Source organism: Bos grunniens, chromosome 5, assembly GCF_055505025.1.
Source record: "Bos grunniens cultivar Pamir isolate PY7600 chromosome 5, Bosgru_T2T1.0, whole genome shotgun sequence".
Taxonomy (NCBI): domain Eukaryota; kingdom Metazoa; phylum Chordata; class Mammalia; order Artiodactyla; family Bovidae; genus Bos; species Bos grunniens.
Genome location: NC_141169.1, coordinates 14,370,686 through 14,396,092, shown reverse-complemented (window position 1 = coordinate 14,396,092; position 25,407 = coordinate 14,370,686). Strand labels below are relative to the sequence as shown.

At 37.4% G+C, this 25,407-nt stretch overlaps 1 long non-coding RNA gene across 1 annotated transcript in view; it reads right to left on the bottom strand.

Annotated features, from left to right (window-relative positions):
- Positions 1 to 4,882: 4,882 nt before the first annotated feature.
- LOC147371338 (uncharacterized) overlaps positions 4,883 to 25,407 on the bottom strand; it is a 40,064-nt gene continuing 19,539 nt past the window's right edge. Inside the window, exons 2-3 of the long non-coding RNA XR_015164767.1 lie at positions 11,835 to 12,006; positions 4,883 to 5,108 (exon numbers count right to left, since the gene is read on the bottom strand). This is a non-coding gene — a long non-coding RNA (uncharacterized LOC147371338). The remainder of the gene's footprint in view (positions 5,109 to 11,834; positions 12,007 to 25,407) is intronic.

The following is a 25,407-nucleotide window of genomic DNA, read 5'->3' as shown; positions in this document are numbered from 1 at the left end:
CACTGCTTTTATGTTTGTCTTGTAACACTTAAATAAATATCCAAATTGAAGGTAATGCACTGCCATAAGCTTTTGAAATTTGCTATGCCAGTCTTCCATTGCATTGTTCATTCTATGATTGCTGTTCACTATGGGTGTATCTGATAGAGTGCCTGATGAACTATGGACGGAGGTTCATGACATTGTACAGGAGACAGGGATCAAGACCATCCCCATGGAAAAGAAATGCAAAAAAGCAAAATGGCTGTCTGAGGCCTTACAAATAGCTGTGAAAAGAAGAGAAGCAAAAAGCAAAGGAGAAAAGGATAGATATAAGCATCTGAATGCAGAGTTCCAAAGACTAGCAAGAAGACATAAGAAAGCCTTCCTCAGCAATCAATGCAAAGAAATAGAGGAAAACAACAGAATGGGAAAGACTAGAGATCTCTTCAAGAAAATGAGAGATACCATGGGAACATTTCATGCAAAGATGGGCTCAATAAAGGACAGAAATGGTATGGACCTAACAGAAGCAGAAGATATTAAGAAAAGGTGGCAAGAATACACAGAAGAACTGTACAAAAAAGATTTTCACGACCAAGATAATCAAGATGGTGTGATCACTCACCTAGAGCCAGACATCCTGGAATATGAAGTCAAGTGGGCCTTAGAAAGCATCACTATGAACAAAGCTAGTGGAGGTTATGGAATTCCAGTTGAGCTCTTTCAAATCCTTAAAGATGATGCTGTGAAAGTGCTGCACTCAATATGCAACAAATGTGGAAAACTCAGCAGTGGCCACAGGATGGGAAAAGGTCAGTTTTCATTCCAATTCCAAAGAAAGGCAATGCCAAAGAATGCTCAAAGTACTGCACAATTGCACTCATCTCACACGCTAGTAAAGTAATGCTCAAAATTCCCCAAGCCAGGCTTTAGCAATACATCAAGGCTGTATATTGCCACCCTGCTTATTTATCCTATATGCAGAGTACATCATGAGAAATGCTGGGCTGGAAGAAGCACAAGCTGGAATCAAGATTGCCAGGAGAAATATCAATAACCTCACATATGCAGATGACACCACCCTTATGGCAGAAAGTGAAGAGGAACTCAAAAGCCTCTTGATGAAAGTGAAAGTGGAGAGTGAAAAAGTTGGCTTAAAGCTCAACATTCAGAAAATGAAGATCATGGCATCTGGTCCCATCACTTCATGGGAAATAGATGGGGAAACAGTGGAAACAGTGTCAGACTTATTTTTCTGGGCTCCAAAATCACTGCAGATGGTGATTGCAGCCATGAAATTAAAAGATGCTTACTCCTTGGAAGAAAAGTTATGACCAAACTAGATAGCATATTGAAAAGCAGAGACATTACTTTGCCAACAAAGGTCCGTCAAGTCAAGGCTATGGTTTTTCCAGTGGTCATGTATGGATGGAGAGTTGGACTGTGAAGAAAGCTGAGCAGCGAAGAATTGATGCTTTTGAACTGTGGTGTTGGAGAAGACTCTTGAGAGTCCCTTGGACTGCAAGGCGATCCAACCAGTCCATTCTGAAGGAGATCAGCCCTGGGATTTCTTTGGAAGGAATGATGCTAAAGCTGAAACTCCAGTACTTTGGCCATGGGAAAGAGTTGACTCATTGGAAGCGTTGACTCATTGGAAGAGTTGACTCATTGGAAGAGTTGACTCATTGGAAAAGACTCTGATGCTGGGAGGGATTGGGCGCAGGAGGAGGAGGGGATGGCAGAGGATGAGATGGCTGGATGGCATCACTGACTCAATGGATGTGAGTCTCAGTGAACTCCGGGATTTGGTGATGAACAGGGAGGCCTGGAGTGCTGCAATTCATGGGGTCTCAAAGAGTCGGACACAACTGAACTGAACTGAACTGAACTGAACTGATGGGTGCATAGTCATTCCAAGTTTCTGGTGGAAATCTTGGATCTTCTGGTTTTACTCTATCTCTACCACATCTTATATGGACTTTCACTCTCTCAACATAATACAACAGGTCATCTAAACTTTCTTTTGCTTTCTCTGCAATGTATTCAAGATTTCATTTACATCTTCTAAATCCACATATGGAAGAAGTCCCAACAACATGGAGGTATACTTACATGCAGTATTTTCCATTTTTCATATACTCCCATGTTAGACCTATGTAAGATATCTTCACCACGGTGATTGTGAAGAGTGAAACGATGAACTTTTTATGAGTACATTTGGTAGGAGTAGTCAAATGCATTCATATTTGCAATCTCAAACTCCATCATGCACAATGAAGGGTTAATTCTGAGATTTATTTCTTATGCAAACACAAGTACTTTCTCAAAAAAATATATATATATCAGTGTCTTTTGGTGTTATTATTGTTAGTGCATAAATCAATGGCATACTATAACCCGATACTACACAGTGCACATACATAACTCAGTGAACCGTGTCAGTGCCATTGTGAAGGTGTCATCACTGAATAATGTGGTTCAGTTCAGTTCAGTTCAGTCGCTCAATCATGTCCAACTCTTTGCAACCCCATGAATCACAGCAGGCCAGGCCTCCCTGTCCATGAACTCCCGGAGTTCACTCAGACTCATGTCCATCGAGTCAGTGATGCCATCCAGCCATCTCATCCTGTCATCCCCTTCTCCTCCTGCCCCCAAACTCTCCCAGCATCAGAGTCTTTTCCAATGAGTCAACTCTTTGCATGAGGTATGATAATGTGGTAGTGACACTTAAATATCAAATATTATCATAAGCTGTATAAATACTTCTTTCATCATCTTAAGCACTGGAATTATGCATAAAAACCTGCTCTGCTTCTGGTCACTTTATACTTCTCTGGAATTCCAATTTTTTGCAATGAAGTTGGATTTGGAGGTCGATATCTGTTTTAAATTCAATTTACTTGCTTCTTTAATGAGTTTCTTTCTACTCTTCATCATGAATATCATGGAGAGTTCAAGTACCTCTAGTGAAAGTACTGCATTTGGTTCTTCCACATGTCATTTTAACCTATTCACCGTGTTCCTTACTTCCTCTTCATCATCAAATTCGTACCTATGTTTTCCTTTCTTATCTATTGATAGAATGAGTATAATATTATCCAAATACTGACTAGTTGAACACTGGACACTGAAAGTTACCCTCTCTTCACAACACTTGTACCTTTTATTCCTGTCTCTATTAAAGGAAGGGAAATGGTAGCAAAAGCCATTATAAGGTAGCACTAGCTTTGCTTTTTGTAAGTATGCTATTTCCGCCATATTTCACTAAGAATTTTAAAATAAAGATGTCATATTGACAGGTAACAGAAAATGGTTATCTATGTATGGATGGATGGATGAATGAATGGATGGATTCCTTAGGTACAGAAAACCTTACTAATGTCTTATGTATTCAACTCCAAGGTCATTCACATTGAATCGGCTAATAAGTAGGTATCAATCTGATGGTAGTCTACATGAATTGCAGCTTTGTGTGGGAGTTACACCCTCTGAAACCTCTGAAAAGCAGCACTTATTGTGGCCTACTACTATCATACCTTTATAAGACATCGATTCAAGGGAAATATTGTCCATTAACCTCATAATGGAATGACTGTAGAAGGTTAATTATATGCTCATATCACCCTCAAGGTATCTATTACACTCAACTCCTCCAAAATGAGTGAAACTCTTAGGTGATTCTGTCAGTGTGTTCTTAGGCCATTTTACACAGCAACTTAACCAATTTCCTCCTTTTAAACTCTACACTTACTGAATGATCAATCCACATCCAAACAAATGCCCAGTAGCATACTAATAAATCATGTATTATGAGATCTTGTCCTATGCAATTTTCAAACTAAATATATATGTGTAGTTATAACTAGTATATATACAACTAGTTATATATGTATAAGTTCCATTCTTCTGCAACATTCAAACCCTGACCCATCTACTTAACCCTATGTGTCATTACCTGTCTACCAAGGCAAGAAAGATTATTATTGGCAATACAACCACAACACAATTATTGGGCCAATAAAACATAATTGTCATTGTTGTTCAGTGGCTAAGTTGTGTGCGACTCTTTGTGACCCCATGAACTGCAGCAGGGTTCCCTGTCCTTTGCTATCTCCCTGAGTTTGCTCAAACTTACATCTAGTGATACCATCCAACCATCTCATTCTCTGTTGCCACCCTCTCCTCTTGCCCTCAATCTTTCCCAGCATCAGGGTCTTTATTTATGTATTAATCCTGTCAACACAAAGTATAAGTAAATACTGAGGGCTATTTGAATCCAGGGATGTTTTCTGAGCATGAACATTTTTAACAGACCCAAATATTAAGGACCCATTTGTTGTGGGCCAAATATGTTCATGTATGGTTTGGATAGGACCAAATCTCAAGGACTTTTGGCATAGACCAAATATCAGTGGTGCAACAGGAAAGAATCCACCTGCCAATGCAGGAGACGCAAGAGATGCAGATTTGATCGCTGGATTGGGAAGATCCCCTGGAGGTGAAAGCAACCCGTTCCAGTATTCTTGCCTGGAAAATTCCATGGACAGAGGAGCCTGGTAGGCTACAGTCCACGGGGTCATAAAGAGTCAGACACTACTGAGCACACAGTATCTTAATGGAGCAAATATCTTAATGGACGCCTTGGACAAGACCAAATTTAAAAAACTTTTTGGCAGACCAAATGTCTCAATAAACATTTGGAGAGGACCTAATCTAGGCTAATTAATTTAATAAATCAATGCTCATTAAGCTCTTTGAATAGTACTTGGAAGGTAATTAATGCTTAAAAAAGATAAGCAATTTTTAACTCTAAAGTAATATCTTAATAACTTAGTAATAAACAAATAAAAAGATTGAAAATATTACTAAGATGTTAACTATACACTGATATTACAAAGGAAAGCTTTATTTAAAATTTATTAACTTCATTTTTAAAAAAAATTCAAATATATTTACAAATAAACACTTTCACTTTTCACTTTCATGCACTTGAGAAGGAAATGGCAACCCACTCCAGTGTTCTTGCCTGGAGAATCCCAGGTACGGGGGAGCCTGGTGGGCTGCCGTCTATGGGGTCATACAGAGTCGGACACGACTGAAGCTTAGCAGCAACAGCAGCAGCAAACCTATATTTTACAACAAAAATTAGAAGTGTGAAAATACACTCAATAATTTATATAAATAATAAAATCCATTACTGATTACTGACTTCTAGATCCTTTGAAAAACTGTGAGACAGACTTCCTACAAGACTATTTCAGTCAGGATTAGCTGGGTTATGCAATATTTTAAAAGACAAAAATAAAACAAAAACTGAAATGCTATCTCAAACTAAGTGCTTAAAACAACAAAGGAGTATTTATAATTTACTGTACACCTATAATTTACTGTACATCTATCATAGTTCATTATGGCACCCCACTCCAGTATTCTTGCCTGGAAAATCCCATAGATGGAGGAGCCTGGTGGGCTGCAGTCCATGGGGTCGCTGGGAGTCGGACACGACTGAACGACTTCACTTTCACTTTTCACTTTCCTGCACTGGAGAAGGAAATGGCAACCCACTCCAGTGTTCTTGCCTGGAGAATCCCAGGGACAGGGGAGCCTGGTGGGCTGCCGTCCATGGGGTCGCACAGAGTAGGACACGACTAAAGTGACTTAGCAGCAGCAGCAGCAGCATCATAGTTCAGTGGGGTGGGAAGTGAATGCTTTGCTTATCACAGTTACTCAGGAACCCAGACTGATGGAGTAACCACCTTATCAAACTTCCATTGATGTGCAAGAATAAGAAAAGTTCTAGACAACCTTGTATTGGCAATGAAAATTTCACATTTCTTCTAACAGCTCATTGATCAGAACTAGTCAAATGATGACACCAAATAGTGAAGAAGCCTCAATGTGGACAAATTTTCTCTTCTTTCAAAAAAGCATGTCAAAGATTAGGAAGTAAAGGAAAGCACCTAACAGTCTAGATCTGAATGTCAATTGGCTAAGGATTCTATCATGTCATAAGAATATCTGTACTCCTGGTCAAAATGAGAGGCTCAATAAAACTGAGACAAGGAGGAAAAAAGGGGGTCAAACGACTAAAAAGAGGCTGCTGAACTTCATATTTAATTAAGAGGTCAAAGGAAAAGCTTTCATTACACCAAGTTCTAAATTTAAGAGTCTAATGCAAATGTCTAAAATCAAGCAAAGAAAACAGTCCTCCACTCAAAATAACAAAAAGAACAGATGAAATAATGAACACAGGATGGAGGAACAGTAATACAGATCTCCTCTCAAAAGTGACTACTTCTGTCTCCAGGCTATTTTTCAAGGGCCAGGAACAATGTTCTCTTTCTCAAAGTGCCAGAAAATTTAATTTCCATATTAGTAGACTGACTGCCCTGTGGGAAGAATGTGCGTTCGATCCCTGGGACCAGAAGATCCCCTAGCAGAGAGCATGGCAACCCACTCCATGGTTCTTGCCTGGATAATCCTATGGACAGAGGACCCTGGTGGGCTACAATCCAGTTCAATTCAGTTCAGCTGCTCAGTCATGTCGGACTCTTTGCGACCCCAATAATCGCAGAACGCCAGGCCTCCCTGTTCATCACCAACTCCCAGAGTTCACCCAAACTCATATGCATCGAGTCAGTGATGCCATCCAACCATCTCATCCCCTGTCATCCCCTTCTCCTCCTGCCCCCAGTCCCTCCCAGCATCAGGGTCTTTTTAATGAGTCAACAGTTCGCATGAGGTGGCCAAAGTATTGTAGTTTCAGCCTCACCATCAGTCCTTCCAAAGAACACCCAGGACTGATCTCCTTTAGAATGGACTTGTTGGATGCCTTTGCAGTCTAAGGGACTCTGAAGATTCTTCTCCAACACCACAGTTCAAAAGCATCAATTCTTCTGAGCTCAGCTTTCTTCACAGTCCAACTCTCACATGCATACACGACCACTGGAAAAACCATAGCCTTGACTAGACGGACCTTTGTTGCCAAAGCAATGTATCTGCTTTTGAATATGCTATCTAGGTTGGTCATAACTTTTCTTCCAAGCAGCAAGCGTCTTTTAATTTCATGGCTGCAGTCACCATCTGCAGTGATTTTGGAGCCCAAAAAAATAAAGTCTGACACTGTTTCCACGGTTCCCCATTTATTTCCAATGAAGTGATGGGGCCATATGCCATGATCTTAGTTTTCTGAATGTTGAGTTAAACCAACTTTTTCACTCTCCTCTTGCACTTTTATCAAGAGGCTTTTTAGTTCCTCTTCACTTTCTGCCATAAGGGTGGTGTCATCTGCATATCTGAGGTTATTGATATTTCTCCCAGCAATCTGGATTCCAGCTTGTGCTTCTTCCAGCCCAGTGTTTCTCATGATGTACTCTGCACAGAAGTTAAATAAGCAGGGTGACAGTATACAGCCTTGACGAACCCCTTTTCCTATTTGGAACCAGTCTGTTGTTCCATGTCCAGTTCTAACTGTTGCTTCCTGACCTGCATGTTGGTTTCTAAAGAGGCAGGTCAGGTGGTCTGTTATTCCCATCTCTTTCAGAATTTTCCACAGCTTATTGTGATCCACACAGTCAAATGCTTTAGCATAGTGAATAAAGCAGAAGTAGATGTTTTTCTGGAATTCCCTCCACCCTTTCCGATATTCCAAGGATGTTGTCATTTTGATCTCTAGTTCCTCTGCGTTTACTAAAACCAGCTTGAACATCTGGAATTTCATGGTTCATGTACTTTTAAAGCCTGGCTTGGAGAATTTTGAGCATTAGTTTACCAGCATTGAGATGAGTGCAATTGTGCAGTAGTTTGAGCATTCTTTAGCATTGCCCTTCTTTGGGATTGGAATGAAAACTGGCCTTTTCCAGTCCTGTGGCCACTGCTGAGTTTTCCAAATTTGCTGGCATATTAAAAGTAGCACTTACACAGCATCATCTTTCAGGATTTGAAAGAGCTCAACTGGAATTCCATCACCTCCACTAATTTTGTTCGTAGGGATTCTTTGTAAGGCCCACTTGACTTCATATTCCAGGATGTCTAGCTCTAGGTGAGTGATCACACCATCGTGATTATCTGGGTCGTGAAGATCTTTGTTGTACAGTTCTGTGTATTCTTACCATCTCTTCTTAATATCTTCTCCTTCTATTAGGTCCATACCATTTCTGTCCTTTATTGAGCCCATCTTTGCATGAAATGTTCCCTTGGTATCTCTAATTTCCTTGAAGATATCTCTAGTCTTTCCCATTCTGTTGTTTTCCTCTATTTCTTTGCATTGAAGAAGTCTTTCTTATCTCTTCTTGCTATTCTTTGGAATTCTTCATTCAGATGCTTTTATCTTTCCTTTTCTCCTTTGCTTTTCGAGCCTCTTCTTTTCACAGCTATTTGTAAGGCCTCCCCGGACAGCCATTTTGCTTTTTTGAATTTCTTTTCCAAGGGGATGGTCTTGATCCCTGTCTCCTGTACAATGTCACGAACCTCATTCCATAGTTCATCAGGCACTCTATCAGATAGGCCCTTAAATCTATTTCTCACTTCCACTGTATAATCATAAGGGATTTGATTTAGGTCATACCTGAATGGTCTAGTGGTTTTCCCTACTTTTTTCTATTTAAGTCTGAATTTGGCAATAACGAGTTCATTTTATGAGCCACAGTCAGCTCCTGGTCTTGTTTTTGCTGACTGTATAGAGCTTCTCCATCTTTGGCTGCAAAGAATATAATCAATATAATTTTGGTGTTGACCATCTGGTAATGTTCATGTGTAGAGTCTTCTCTTGTGTTATTGGAAGAGGGTGTTTGTTGTGACCAGTGCATTTTCTTGGCAAAACTCTATCAGTCTTTGCCCTGCTTCATTCCGTATTCCAAGGCCAAATTTGCCTGTTACTCCAGGTGTTTCTTGACTTCATACTTTTGCATTCCAGTCCCCTATGATGAAAAGGACATCTTTTTTGGGTGTTAGTTCTAAAAGGTCTAGTAGGTCTTCATAGAACCGTTCAACTTCAGCTTCTTCAGGGTTACTGGTTGGGGCATAGACTTGGATTACTGTGATATTGAATGGTTTGCCTTGGAAACGAACAGAGATCATTCTGTCGTTTTTGAGATTGCATCCAAGTACTGCATTTTGGACTCTTTTGTTGACCATGATGGCTATTCCATTTCTTCTGAGGGATTCCTGCCCGCAGTAGTAGATATAATGGTCATCTGAGTTAATTCACCCATTCCAGTCCATTTTAGTTCACTGATTCCTAGAATGGCAACATTCACTCTTGCCATCTCTTATTTGACCACTTCCAATTTGCCTTGATTCATGGACCTGACATTCCAGGTTCCTATGCAATATTGCTCTTTACAGCATTGGACCTTGCTTCTATCACCAGTCACATCCACAGCTGAGTATTCTTTTTGCTTTGGCTCCATCCCTTCATTCTTTCTGGAGTTATTTCTCCACTGATCTCCAAGAGCATATTGGGCACCTACTGACCTTGGGAGTTCCTCTTTCAGTATCCTATCATTTTGCCTTTTCATGCTGCTAATGGGGTTCTCAAGGCAAGAATACTGAAGTGGTTTGCCATTCCCTTCTCCAGTGGACCACATTCTGTCAGATCTCTCCACCATGACCCGCCCATCCTTGGTTGCCACATGGGCATGGCTTACTTTCATTGAGTTAGACAAGGCTGTGGTCCTTTTGTGATTAGATTGACTAGTTTTCTGTGAGTATGGTTTCAATGTGTCTGCCCTCTGATGCCCTCTTGCAACATCTACCGTCTTACTTGGGTTTCTCTTACCTTGGGCGTGGGATATCTCTTTGATGTGGGATAGCTCCTCTAGGCCCTCCTGCGCCCACGCAGCCATGGCTCCTTGGACGTGGGGTTGGTCCTCCCGGCCGGCGCCCCTGGCCTCAGGCTTGGGGGCATGGGGTATCTCCTCCTGCCCGCCGCCCCTGGCCTCGGGCTTGGGGGCGTGGGGTAGCTCCTCCTGCCCGCCGCCCCTGGCCTCGGGCTTGGAGGCGTGGGTTAACTCCTCCTGGCCGCTGCCCCTGACCTCGGACGCAGGATAGCTCTTCTCTGCCATTCCCGTGCCTTCGCAGTCTGGCACTCTCGGCCACTGCCCCAGACCTCGGACATGGGGTAACTCCTCTGGCAGCCACCCTTCGGGCATGGGGTCCTCCCAGCTTCTGCCCCTGATCTCGGACGCAGGGTAGCTCCTCTCAGTGGTGCTTAGTGCACCGGTCGCAGCGATCTCTAGTCTTTCTTTCTGTTGTTTTCCTCTATTTCTTTGCATTGATCACCGAGGAAGGCTTTCTTATCTCTCTTTGCTATTCTTTGGAAATCTGCATCCAAATGGGTATATCTTTCCTTTTCTCCTTTGCTTTTTGATTCTCTTCTTTTCACAGCTATTTGTAAGGCCTCCCCAGACAGCCGATTTGCTTTTTTGCCTTTCTTTTCCATGGGGATGGTCTTTATCCCTTTCTCCTGTACAATGTCATGAACCTCCGTCCATAGTTCATCAAGTACTCTGTCTATCAGATATAGTCCCTTAAATCTATTTCTCACTTCCACTGTAGAATCATAAGGAGTTTGATTTAGGTCATACCTGAATGGTCTAGTGATTTCCCCCCACTTTGTTCAATTTAAGTCTGAATTTGGCAATAAGGAGTTCATGATCTGAGCCACAGTCAGCTCCTGGTCTTGTTTTTGTTGACTGTATAGAGCTTCTCCATCTTTGGCTACAAATAATATAGTCAATCTGATTTTGGTGTTGACCATCTTGTGATGTCCATGCATAGAGTCTTCTCTTGTGTTGTTGGAAGAGGGAGTTTGCTATGACCAGCGCGTTCTCTTGGCAAAACTCTATTAGCCTTTATCCTGCTTCATTCTGTATTCCAAGGCCAAATTGGCCTGTTACTCCAGGTGTTTCTTGATTCCCTACATTTGCATTCCAGTCCCCTATAATGAAAAGGACATCTTCTTTGGGTGTTAGTTCTAAAATGTCTTTTAAGTCTTCACAGAACTGTTCATCTTCAGCTTCTTCAGTGTTACTGGTTGGGGCATAGGCTTGGATCACCGTGATATTGAATGGTTTGCCTTGAAAACGAACATCCTGTCGTTTTTGAGATTGCATCCAAGTACTGCATTTTGGACTCTTTTGTTGACCATGATGGCTACTTCATTTCTTCTAAGGGATTTCTGCCCACAGTAGTAGATATAATGGTCATCTGAGTTAAATTCACCCATTCCAGTCCATTTTAGTTCGCTGATTCCTAGAATATCGATGTTCACTCTTGCCATCTCCTGTTTGACCACTTCCGACTTGCCTTGATTCATGGACCTAACATTCCAGGTTCCTATGCAATATTGCTCTTCATAGCATTGGACTTTGCTTCTATCATCAGTCACATCCACAACTGGGTATTGTTTTAGCTTTGACTCCATCCCTTCATTCTTTCTGGAGTTATTTCTCCACTGATCTCCAGTATCATATTGGGCACCTACTTACCTGGGGAGTTCCCCTTTCAGTATCCTATCATTTTGCCTTTTCATGCTGCTAATGGGGTTCTCAAGGCAAGAATACTGAAGTGGTTTGCCATTCCCTTCTCTAGTGGACCACATTCCGTCAGACCTCTCCACCCATGGCCTGTCTGTCATGGGTGGCCCCACATGGCATAGCTTAGTTTCATTGAGTCAGACAAGGCTGTGTTCCGTGTGATCAGATTGGCTAGTTTTCTGTGATTATGGTTTCAGTGTGTCTGCCCTCTAATGCCCTCTCACAACACCTACCATCTTACTTGGGTTTCTCTTACCTTGGACATGCGGTATCTCTTCACAGCTGCTCCAGCAAAGCTCAGCCACTGCAACTTACCTTGGAGGAGGTCGCCCCTCCTGACCTTGAACGTGGTGTAGCTCCTCTCGGCCCTCCTGCACCCACACAGCTGCCGCTCCTTGGATGAGGGGTAGCTCCTCCATATGGTCACAAAGATTCAGACACAGGTGAAGTGACTGACCATGCACAGACCAAGAACTGGTTATTTGGCCTGTATAGGAAAATATGATTAAATATTATCCTTCCTTTCTAATTTGTAAACTAAGTTTATTTTGTTGAAAACAATATTCTCTTGAATTTGACAATTCTGAACTAAAAGTTTAGAATAAAACCAGTTCTCCATTCCCATTCTTTCTGCCCCATTAAGTGAGAGGTGATCACCAGTTCCCACCTCCTGTTTACATGCAGTTTCCTGTAGCCTGTGTTCTCATGGCCTTCCTTCTATGACTTTAAGGTCTACTTCTCAATCTTTAGTTTATTCCGTTGTTGGGCCCAGAATTTATCACTTCAGATTTATTTTTTATCTACATTCTCAGTTCAGTTCAGTTGCTCAGTCATGTCTGACTCATTGCGACCCCATGGATTGCAGCACACCAGGCTTCCCTGTCCATCACCAACTCCCAGAGACTACTCAAACTCTTGTCCATTGCATTGATGATCCCATCCAACCATCTTATCCTCTGTCATTCCCTTCTCCTCCCGCCTTCAATCTTTCCCAGAATCAGGTCTTTTCCAATGAGTCAGTTCTTCACATAAGGTGGCCAAAATATTGGAGTTTCAGATTCAACATCAGTCCTTCCAATGAATATTCAGGACTGATTTTCTTTAGGATGAACTGATTGGATCTCCTTACAGTCCAAGGGACTCTCAGGAGTCTTCTTCAACACTACAGTTCAAAAACATCCATTCTTTGGCACTCAGCTTTCTTTATAGTCCAACTTTCACATCCATACCTGAGTACTGGAAAAACCATAGCTTTGACTAGATGGACCTTTGTTGGTAAAGTAACGTCTCTGCTTTTTCATATGCTGTCTAGGTTGGTCATGCATTCTGCTGCTGCTGCTGCTGCTGCTGCTGCTAAGTCGCTTCAGTTGTGTCCGATTCTGTGAGACCCCAGAGATGGCAGCCCACCAGGCTCCCCCATCCCTGGGATTCTCCAGGCAAGAACACTGGAGTGGGTAGCCTTTTCCTTCTCCAATGCATGAAAGTGAAAAGTCAAAGTGAAGTCGTTCAGTCATGTCTGACTCCTAGTGACCCCATGGACTGCAGCCTACCAGGCTCCTCCATCCATGGGATTTGCCAGGGAAGAGTACTGGAGTGGGTTGCCATTGCCTTCTCCAGGTCATACATTCTAGTTTCTATGAAATATTTGGTGAACTCATGAATTGCTTTAACTATGCTGAAAACACCTAGATTATTATCAAATTCTCATAGCTTTCTCTCCACATCTAGCTTATGTATGTAACCAACCTACTTGACATTTTCACCTGAATATCTAATAGAATTATTAAACCAATATACTGAAAACTGAACTCCCAATTAATCTACTCCCCTATTTCCCAATGCAAATCTATTTTTTTCACCATCTCAGCAAAAGACAATTTAATTTTTGTTGTCACACAGAGATAATATGAAGCACATTAAATTATTGGTAAGTTACAAAATCCTTGCTTTTTATGTAGATCACTCAAAGACAGTGACACAGGGCTTACCATGAGCGACTCCATTTTTGGCCCTGTTGTCTTATTTTCAACATCTACTACCATCCTCTCTGCTGACTCTGACCTCTTAACTGTTGTATGCCTCAGGATATTTGCACTTTTGTTTTCTCTACCTAACATGTTCTTCCTTCACATATTTGCATGACCAAACTCCCTTCCTACATTGAAATCTTTCAGTTCAGTTCAGTCTCTCAGTCATGTCCAACTCTTTGCGACCCCATGGACTGCAGCATGCCAGGCCTCAAATCTTTATAAAATGTCAATTTTCAATGAAATCTTCTCTGACTATTCACTTAATTTTGCAAAACCAACATTTTCTTTTATGCAGCTCCTTAACCACCTTCTAAAGCACATTTTATTTTTCTTTTTAGTATACATCACAATTTTCCATACAATTATGTTAACTATTCCTCACTTTTGGCCTAATTTCCCCACTAAATAAAGGCTACTATGGGCAATAATTCTTTGTTTTGTTTATTGCTGTAGTGCCTTTGCCTAGAAAAGTGTTCGTATACATTGCTTATTTGTGTTGACTAATCGAATTGATTATTTATAGTCAACAGAAATATTCTGAACTGTGGTGGGAATACAAGTTCTTTATGTCTTATTGAAAATTTTATATTTGACTTTAGAGTTTATGAATATTTATTTTTGCTGCTTCCACAGTGTTTGAATTTACAAAGAAATTTAATTCTATCAATGAGGAAGTTATAATATTAAATCAACTTGCTATTATTTTAAAAATGTCTAAAAGGCTTCAGGTTTGGTATTCTTAAAAGCAAAACTATAAAATAACAAAAAAAAAGTTAAAATACCTAAAGCATGATTGATGCATTTTCTTATATTACTGGAAATTTTTAAATTGTTCTGTAATGTAGGACAGTAGCAAAATGTTGAACAAAATTATGTTGTTTTACAAAAATCTTGAATTCCAATTCAGAGTTAGTCTTATTTTACTTAAAAGTTAGGTTCTAAAACAAATATGTATGGCACATACAGTAAAATTTTCTCTTTATAATTTCATTGATGAGACAAATTATAAAACCAAGCCTGTAAAGTGATATGCTATGTAAGTGAATAATATATAAATTGACATATTTAGCATAATATATATGCAAATTCTAAGAGTTTAAAAATATAGATTTATGTTAGTGATCATATACAGTTGACTTTAGTTAAAAATCATGTAACCCACAGCTCAGACATGTGATATTCATAATATAAGACACTTGGATTATGTCCTAGAAACTGTAGAAACAACTCAGATCTCTGAATATGATTCACAGGATTAATGTAAAACTTAATAAAGTTAAAATAATATAAATTTCTGCTAAATGATAATATCTTTAAATGACATAAAGGGTTTAGTAATCCATTTTATACAATGATTTAAAACTTTCTACAAAATTATATAATGTTTAATCCTTATCATCAAATTTTTACAATTGACCACCAAAATTGATTTTACTGAGGCAGATCACATCAAATATTACTTGTATGTGGTATTTTCACATATCTCACTCAGTAATTACTAGGGTCTTTTCACAGAGACAAAAAAAAAAATCGTATTCAGTATTAAATTTGTTTAGTATAACTATATTTTCATTGAGGCCAATTTAATAGATAGTTGTTTAACACAGTTAAAGAATTACTTGTCTACATATTTTAAGGTATTTTCTCAGGCTAAAATTAATTTAAAAAGCTGTATTTCAAAAGGTGGTGAAATTTGCATTATTAGACATTAAAAACACAAGTTCTTATTTCATTATGTAATGCTGTTAAACTTTTAAGAGCAGAATTGGCATGTCAGTGGCCAAGTTCCTTTATAACACATTAATTTGAAAAGCCACATAAATCATACACTTGCAACTTGGCACCTTCGAATATCTTTCCCAATCCAAATACTGGTACCCAAACAGTGTTCTATATAAACTTAAAACTCATAAAGAGTTTTAAACTCAGTCGGTGGTCCCTCCATTTTCCACAGTTCCATTCCCCATACATTAAGATTGTAGCCAAGGTAATTCACACAGAGTAAGAAATCAAACATGTTAAGGCTAACAATATGTCAGACACTATCCTAGGAGCATTATATACACTATCAGTTTAAAATCTTCATAAAAATCCTTAGAGGTAGTAAATTTATTCTAATTACATAAAAAGCTAGTTAGAGACAACTCACCTAAACCAGGCTGTTGGGGAAAAGCCTCAAGTCCTGATTAGGTTGCTAGTTAAGAATAATAACAGTAAAAGTGATTCAGTGCCAGGCACTGGGCAATATGGTTTACACAACTTTATGCTATTTATCTCAATAACCTCAAAAGAAAAGTGCTATTACTATCCTCATTTTTTAGAGACTGAAGCTGAGAGGTTACATCAATCTCTCAAGGCCACATAAATAGAAGATGGAAGTGTGAGCACTCCTTTCAGCTTGCTTAACCTAAAAACACAACTACTGGATCTACCTCCCTTAGAAGCAGCAGAGCTTAATGGCTACCTCAGAAGATTCCAACCACATGGACCTGACAATTACAGGAGAAAAAAAATCGGGTACGTTTTACTGCTGTGTGACCAGGGGAAAGCCACTTTCTTCATATTAAATTGGAACAGAAAGAATTCATTCCTGGAAAGATTGTTGTGGGATTTAAGTAAGGAATTCACTTAATGTACTTAGCACAACATCACTGAAGTTCCCCCACCCTATACCCTAGGACAGCAGAGGAGTAATAAAACTCTTTCCTCATCACGGTGAGGCATAAAGTCAAACATGTTGTCTGAAGCTTTGCCACAGATTTCTCCCTAAGTGACCTGAGCTTAGAGTTAGATAACTGGTTAGAAGGCATAAATTCACCGACGAGCGCAACACAGAATTATAAAACAAAACCACAGAATACCAAGAATGCAAGTCATCTCGTAATGACAAAAATACCAACCGTCTGGCTTTAGAATTTCATTAGAAACTTTACTAAAGAATGTATCTCAAATAATATCTCAACTACATTTCATAATGAGGAAATCTGTTTTTTAGTTAGCAATATAATTTGTTAGTATAAGTGAAAAGTGAACTTATCAGTTTACTAATTTATGTGACAAGTCCCCATTATAATTGACTACATTAAAAAATGACAGAATTTCAGATAGCAGTAATGAGTTTCTCAGATAAAGAAACCTTAATCATTGTTATGTTTATTAATAGACCAAGTTTCAAATAGATTTAACATTCAAGCCTTCTTATAAACCATGTAAAACAAAGCAAATGAAATAAATTATGTGTTCATGAAAACAAAAACAAAATATTTCAAAAAGGTTTACATATTTGACACCATACTTATTTTGCTAAGGGATTAATTAAAACTTTACTGAAAACTAAACACTCTGGGTTAGGCAACAATTATCAAAGAATATTTATTATATTTGGCTAAGTGGATTTTTATTCTTAAAACAAATTAATAATTAAAACAACACAAGAGTTTTTCTGCTTTTCTATCTGATAAATGGTATCTATTTTGTTTTTTACATTTGAAACTACATTATAATGAAAATTTAATAAATATTTATTGAGTTACTACTAAAGCAAGACATTTTGCCAGGCCCTGAGAGAGACAGAAAGATAAATAAGATTTGGTTTATGACCTCTGAGATTTTACCATATTGTTTGTCAGGAATGTAGATTATATAATGCGATGGAACAGAAAATCAAATTGAAAGGTAGGCTGGGGCCAGATCATGACACTTCATCCATATTGTGATTAAGGCTTTGGATTTATCTATACAATCAGGAAGGCTTCCCTGGTGGCTCAGCTGGTATGTGGAAGACCTGGGTTCAATCCCTGGGTTGGGAAGATCCCCTGGAGAAGGGAAAGACTACCCACTCCAGTATTCTGGCCTGGAGAATTCCATGGACTGTATAGTCCATGGGGTCGCAAAGAGTCAGACACGACTGAGCAACTTTCACTTTCACTTTTCACACTATCAGGAGATTTAGCACTTGACAGACCAAGTCTGCTGCTGTTTATTGAACGATAGTTGATTTACAATATTATATTAACTTTAGGTGTACAGCATAGCAATTCAGTATTTTTAGTTTATACTCTTGTTTTTATATAGTAGCTTGTATCTTTAGATCTCATAACCCTAACATGCCCTCAACTTCCCTCTCCCCACTGGTGGCCACTAATTTTATTTTCTATAATCTATCTGTTGCTGTTTTGCTATATATATATATATGTGTGTTATATTTTAGGTTTCACACCTAATTGATATCAGTACAGTACTTGTCTTTCACTGTCTGACTAATTTCGACTAAGCACATTTTCCAGGTCTATCCACTTTCCAGGTCCATCCATGCTGTTGCAAACAGCAGTATCTCATTCTTATTTATGATTAATGTTCCATTATATATATATTTGCCACTTTAATCATTCATCTATTAATAGACATTTGGTTTGCTTCCATATCTTGGCTATTGTAAATGCTGCAGCTACAAACACCAGGTTACATGCATCTTTTTCAAATTAGTGTTTTCATTTTTTCCAGTTGTATACTCAGGAGTGGAATTGCTGGGTAGCTCTATTTTCAGTTTTTTGAGGAACTTCCATACTGCTTCCCATAGTGGCTGTACCAGTTTACATTCCCATCAATAATACTTCCATCTGGTCAGTAGTTAGATATTGATAAAGTCACTATAAGATACTATCAGAGAAAGTCAAAATGGGTCTGATAGCAACTTTCTTTTAGTGATTTTCAGCCAGTATTTTCTCACTTTCCCTTGGAATTTTCCACATTTCTAGAAATTTGTGATCCCTTTATATATTTACTTAACTCCTACTCTTTTCAATCTTCTTTTAGAGGTCAACTAAAACTGTACATATTCAGAACATTTACTGATATCATTACATCCATGATAGATCAGCTCCCCTTTTCAAATTTTAAAGCAACATCTGTTTTTCTAACTTGAAGTTACATTTCTATAAATCATTATACAACAGAATTTATAGTCACCATAGGTGCTAACACAGCTTTCCTTTGGCTAAGCATCATTTTCAGTGCTTAGTAAATACACAGTAAATGCACAATAAACATTTAGAAAATAAAAATATAAAAAATGCCAGCACTTAAAGCCCTAGTATAAATATATTATATTTTAACACAATTTAGTTTTGAAAAACTATGCTGAAGAATAATACAGTTAATGAGAGATACATTTCTCATTAAGAGAAAAAAATAAAACAATAGGGCACAATGTTAATTGTGAGATATTTAGATTGCAGATTTCAGATATAAATTGCATACTGGTGATTAATGTTAAAGTTGACTATGTGTAAAAGCTCTTCAAAAAGAATACTAACAAAATGACTGTGTATAAAGTGAAATATAAACTTTAAGAAGCTTATGGCTTGGTACAGAGAAACCTACCAAGAAGACAATATTTTATCTGAAAAAAAGGAAATGGCTGCGATAATTTTCATAAACCACAATAATGTAAAAACAATAACAATAATAGAATAATATACTGTTTATAAAAGTAATTGCCAGATAATGACCTCCATATCATAATTTTCAAACATCACAAATTAAATAAGCAAATCTCTTGGTCTCTGCCATGTAGGATTTCTCTCCTCAGATTTAAAATACAGCTTTTAGATTGTTTCTATACAGTAGTAAAAATCGGGATAAATTTTAAAAGATTAACCAAACCATCAAAAATATTTTTTACTCGGGTGAATTGTGAGAGAACATTTCTGTTCCATTTGGATAACATTTGAAAAGAAGATAACATGCCAAAAGAAACTAAACTAGCAGTAGAGTTTAATCCTGAATCCATATTTTAGAGTTAAAATCTACAAGGAAACATAATAACCTATTACATCTTGGATTTCAGTATATGAAATAACACTTGGGAAGCATCCAAAATATTTTGAGGAGGAAGTAAGGTGAGGAAATGAGAAAACTCATATTTCCTATAATTTGCAATAAAAAACTTTCCTATAAAATGTTTATCATTCAAACAAGATTTCCCCTTTGTTTTTAAATGGACTGAATTGGATATTGTTCAGAGTTCTAAGAAAAGGAGGGGGAAGTTCATTCTTTCCATATCAGGTCCCCTATCAGTATTGGGTGCTAAGAAAACTACTTTATAGCCTCTGATATAGATTTCTTAAAATCAGGAAAGCTAATTTGTCAGATTAAAGGTGAGTCCTTTCTCTGTGCATATATTATCCATTTTATAAAACATTAAAGTGCATTAAGTAAATTTTAATCATAAAATTAACCCCTCAAATATTCAATCATCAGTACCTACTATATATAGAGCAGTCAAATTATCTATAGGGCTAATTTCATGTGCCCTTCACTCATAAAAATATAATCAGGGATTGAATGTCCTTAAATTTACTATGGAATGTTTCACATGAAAACTATTCTTTTTAAAACCTTGTTTTGACAGGTGACATAATTTGAATATTAAAGTGATTTTAATGTGATGATGTGACTTTTTAATTGCTTTAAATACTGCAAAATTATTCCTGTTGGTTAATTTATAATCGACTACTTTTTGTCTACTTATATTATCATCTGACATCTTGCAGCCTCCAAGAATTTGGCTTACTCTTCTTTTACCATCACTTTCTGGGCCCCTCGTTTTCACTTCAGTTTTATAATTTTCCTCCAATTTATTGATTGTGAAAATACACAAATAACTTTTGTTATTGAAATGAAGACCAACAACCTAGCTCTTTCTGAGGCACCATTTCTAGTTCTATTTGTAATATCCTCCTGTGGAACCTTCTAGACTTTTTCTTATAAATCATCTACAGCCAATCCTGGCAAGATTAGGTACCAGATCAACTTACTGATACTTTTAGTTGCTATGTTTTCATTGGCTTTTCTTTCCCTTCATGAGCCAACCTGAAACATTTCTTTGTCAGGTAAGAAAGAGGTACCAAGTAATTCTGAATCTATTTCACTTTGCTTCCGATAGTTTGGTTCCTGGCCTTCCAGATGAGGGAGCACTTCCTGCTTTATTTAAAAAATTATTTCCCTGACTTTTTAATTTACTGTAGACTTGAAATCGCTTCTTCTCACCCCTGCCCCCACTGTGGAGGTCTCCCCAGATAGCAATATTTTATGAAAATCTCTCTTAATCTGAACCATTTCCTCTAGACTACTTACTGTAAATCAATGACTGATTCTATACAATCTGACAGAGAAAAGAGTTCATATACCAAATTGATCCCTTATTCTCTTTTTCTATAACAACTTTACTAAGATATAATTCACATACTATAAAACTCACCCATTTAAGTATACATGTCAATTAAAAAAAATTTAGACCTGTTCATTCATTACCATTAAATTTTAGATTACTTTCAAATACCCAGACCCCTAATCTCCACACCTCCCAGTCGCCCTCCTCCCAGACTTTGTTGTTTGTTGTTCAGTCACTGAGTTATAACTGATTCTTTTGTGACCACATGGAGTACACCAGGCTCCCAGGTCCATGGGATTTCCCAGGCAAGAATACTGGAGTGGGTTGTCATTTTTTTCTCCCAGGGATTTTCCTGATCCAGGGATCAAACCTAGATTGGCAGGCAGTCTTTACCACTGAACCACCAGGAAAGCCCCTTCCTAGCCACAGACCAATCTACTTTGTGTCTCTAGAAATTTACCTGTTCTTGACATTTACCTTGTGTTTTTCATGGAACAACCCATTTGAGTGATTTCTCCACAGAGTGTGTCAATCTTTCTACAAACAATCTTTCTACAATGTTTCTACAGACACCGGTGCTGATACAGATGTATCTCGTCTCTCCTCTTATGCTGTTATATTAGAGTTCCACTGAATAGCCTTGTGCATACATCATTTGGTCTTTTTACTACTGCAACTATGGGAACTATTCTTAGAAGTGAATTGCTGAGTCAAACAGTAAATGCTATCTATTGCCAAATTACCCTTGATGGCATCTATACTATTGATATTTTACATTCCCATCAGCAATGCATGAAAGCACATGTTTCCCCACAGCCTTCCCAACAGAATACACTGTAAAACTTGATTTTCTGCCAATCTGATATGTAAAAAAAGGTTCAGTTCAGTTCAGTCCAGTTCAGTTGCTCAGCCGTGTCTATTTGTGACCCCATGCACTGCAGCATGCCAGGACTCCCTGTCCATCACCAACTCCCTGAGTTTACCCAAACTCATGTCCATTGAGTCGCAGATGCCATCCAACCATCTCATCCTCTGTTGTCCCCTGCTCCTCCTGCCTTCAATCTTTCCCAGCATCAGGTTTTTTTCAAAAAAAAAATTAACTCAGTGTAATTTTTCTTAGGGGAAATTCACAGAACAAAAATTAACCATTGAAAGTGCACAGTCCTGTGGTATTTAGTACATTTATACTATTGTGCTACCATCACCTCTATCTAGTTTCAAGATATTTTTATCACCCTAAAAGGAAAACTCTGTACTTATCCAGCAGTCACTCTTTATTCACTCTTTTATCCCTAAACCTCACTCACTCCCCTGACAACCACCAATCTGCTTTCTGTCTCTAGGGATTTGCCTATATGGAATTATATAATATGCGACATTTTCACATATATGGAATTTCACATATATGGAATTATGTAATATGTGACATTTTGTGTTTGGCTTTTTTCACATAGATTTCAAGATTTATTCAGAATTGTAGTATGTGTCAGTACCTCATTCTTTTTTAACGACTAAATAGAACATATATACCACATTATTTTTTCTCCATTCATCTACTGATGAATAGTTGGGTTGTTTCCATCTTTTGACTGTGGTGGATAGTGCTACTAGAAAATTCTGGTACAGGTGTTTGTTTCAGTATTTGTTTAATTATTTTGGATCTGTACCCAGGAGTGGAGTCATAAGGTCATGCAGAAATCCTGTTTAACTTTTTGAGGAACTGTTAACTGCTTGCCAGTGCTTTACACTTTCATATCCCCACCAGAAATGCGTAAGGACTCCACCTGTTTCACATCCTCACCAACACTTGTTATTTTTCTCCTCCTTTTCATTTTCCTTCTCCTTCTAATTTCTTTTTCTTTTTTTAATTCTCATTTGTATCCTCCTCATCAAAGTCAACCTACTGGGTGTGAAGTAGTATGTTATTTTGGTTCTGATTTATATTTCCATAATGATCAATGATGTTGAGCATCTTCTCATGTGTTTGTTTATTGAACATTGGTATATCTTCTTTGCAAAATAACTGTTCAAGTCAGTTGTCCATCTTCTTTTTAAGGTTCTTGGATGTTTATTCTCTTACCCTTAAGAGGATCATTCTCCTCCAGAGACAAAACTCCTGACACACCCTCTTTTGTATTTGTTTCATTTGTCTGTTTGTTGTGGAGTTGTAAGCATTCTTTATATACTTTAGATGGTAAACCCTTATCAGATATATGACTTGAAAATAGTTTCTGCTTTTGTCAAGACTGACTCTCCTTTGAGTTGATAATGTGCTTTGATACTCAGAGTATTTAATTTTGATGAAGCCTATATATATATATATATATATATATATATATATATATATATATATGTAATGAGCAGCAAAAGAATATATATTCTTTTGCTGCTCATTCTTTCAGTGTCATTTCTAGGAATCCACTACCATGGATTCATAGCCAAAAATCATGAAAATTTATACCATTTTTTCCCTAAGATTTTCATACTTTTAGCTCTTCTGTTTGGGTCACTGATATATTTTGAGTTGACTTTTACATGAAATAGGAGTTCAACCTCATTCTACTGTCTATTTATATCCAGTCAATTGATTATAATTTATTGAAGAGATTAACTTTTAGCTCATTGAATGTTCTCAGCAACTTATTCAACAATATAGGGCCACAAATTTATGAGTTTATTTCAGGATTCTCAATTCTACCCCTTGGGTTAAAATTGCATCATTGTGCTAATATCATATTGTTCTATATTGCTTGCTTTGTAGCAAGTTTTGAAATCTGGAATTGTGAACCTTCCATCTTTGTTGTTCTTTTTCAGTATTATTTTGATAAATTTAGGTACCTTGTAATTCCATATGAATTTCAGGATCTACTTTTTCCATATCTGCAAAATAGGCCATTGTGAATTTTGGTAGGGATTTCACTAATCTGTAGATAACTTCAGGGAATTTTGGCAACTCAACAATATTTTGTCATCAAATCCATGAACACAGATCTTTTTTTTTTCCCCCACTTTATTTCTGTCTTTAGTTTCCTTCAGCATTGTTTTATAGTTTTCAATATATGTTTTTCATATATTTGATTAAATGTATTTCTAGATATTTTATTCTTTTCTATGCTCTTGTAAATAGGATTTCTTCCTTAACTTCCTTTTTTTATTGATCATTTCTGCTATACAGAAACACTATTTTTGTGTATTTGTATGTACCCTGTAACTTTGTTGACTTCATTTATTAATCCCTACAAGTTTTTGGTAGATTCTTTGGGATTTTTCTATACATAGGATAATATCATCTGCAAATCAAGATAGGCCAGTTGATAGTCTGGTGATATTTTCAAATTTCAGTTGGAGAAGTAACTATCTAAAGAGATATAATATCCTGCTAAACTGTCAAGTAAGAGCTTGAAGAAAACACAGTTACAGACCTTTAAGAGCTGCCCACACAAAAATTTACTTAAAATTTTAAATCTCAGATAAATTTTAAAAATAAAAAAAATTTTTTAATTAAAATTTTTAAAATTAAAATTACAAATAAAAGAATAAAGACTTTTGCTTATCCTCTGGTTAGGCAGTTCCTACCAAATCCAGCTATGCCACAGATAGCAAATATAAAGTAACATGCACACAGAAAGCTTATAAAAACTATCCAAAAGGCAGCAAGATTCTGAAGGCAAGTCAATACTTGGAAGCCATTCCACATTTTTCCAGTGTTAGCCGGAGGGCTGCCTAAAGTCAGTGCATTGTATAAAGGATAAAATCCTAAAACAAAAGCAAAGAAAACAGTCTTTCTGCCCTAAAGAATCAGAGAAAGAATGTAAGGCATTCATAGTTGCTAGAAAAATGAGGTTTTAATTTTTAAAAAGAGAGAAACCTTGATTGGGCACCTCAAATGTTATGTACAAAGTCTTCCCAAACATCTGGGGGACCTCTAAACTACAAATGTACCAAACAAACTCTTGCTGAGAATGAATTAAGCTTTAGGTTTCCACCTAAGAGAGCTTTCAGTTTGGTTAGGGCCAAATTATTGCCTGCTAAGACAAACAAACCAAGATCAACACTCTTCAGAAGAAAAAATATGTAAAACAAAACAGAATTTAGAGTATTCCTAACATTCAGAGTATACAGAATACAATCCAAAATTACTTGGAATACACAAACCAAGAAACTTTGATCTACCTTTAAGGGAAAAGACAATAAGAGATGACCAACATTAAGATGGCCTTCATGTGATGAAGAAAATCATGATTAGATGGTGTATTCATGATAAAAAGTCTGAAAAATAAAACAGAAGGATATTGATAAAGGGCATCTACCAAACCTCACTGATGACATATTTAATGGTAAAAATGGACAAGTTCCCCCTAAAATCAGGAAACCTGGAAAGAAATCTGCTTCTCACCACTTTTCTGGAGGTAATAACTATAAGAAGAAAATAAGAATAAAATGAAGATTATAAGGCAAAAAATAAAACTTTCTCTATTTGCAGATAACAAGAGTCTTTGTATAGACAATCTTAAGGAAACTATCAAATTAATAAATAAATTTAGCAAGATCATAGGACACATAGCAGCTAAACATAATAATCCATGTTTATATGCTGGCATCACAATACTGGAAATTATATTTTAATAATCAGAGATTTAAAAAATTCTTATAAAACTTCTTGAAAGACCTCTAGAAAGGGGCA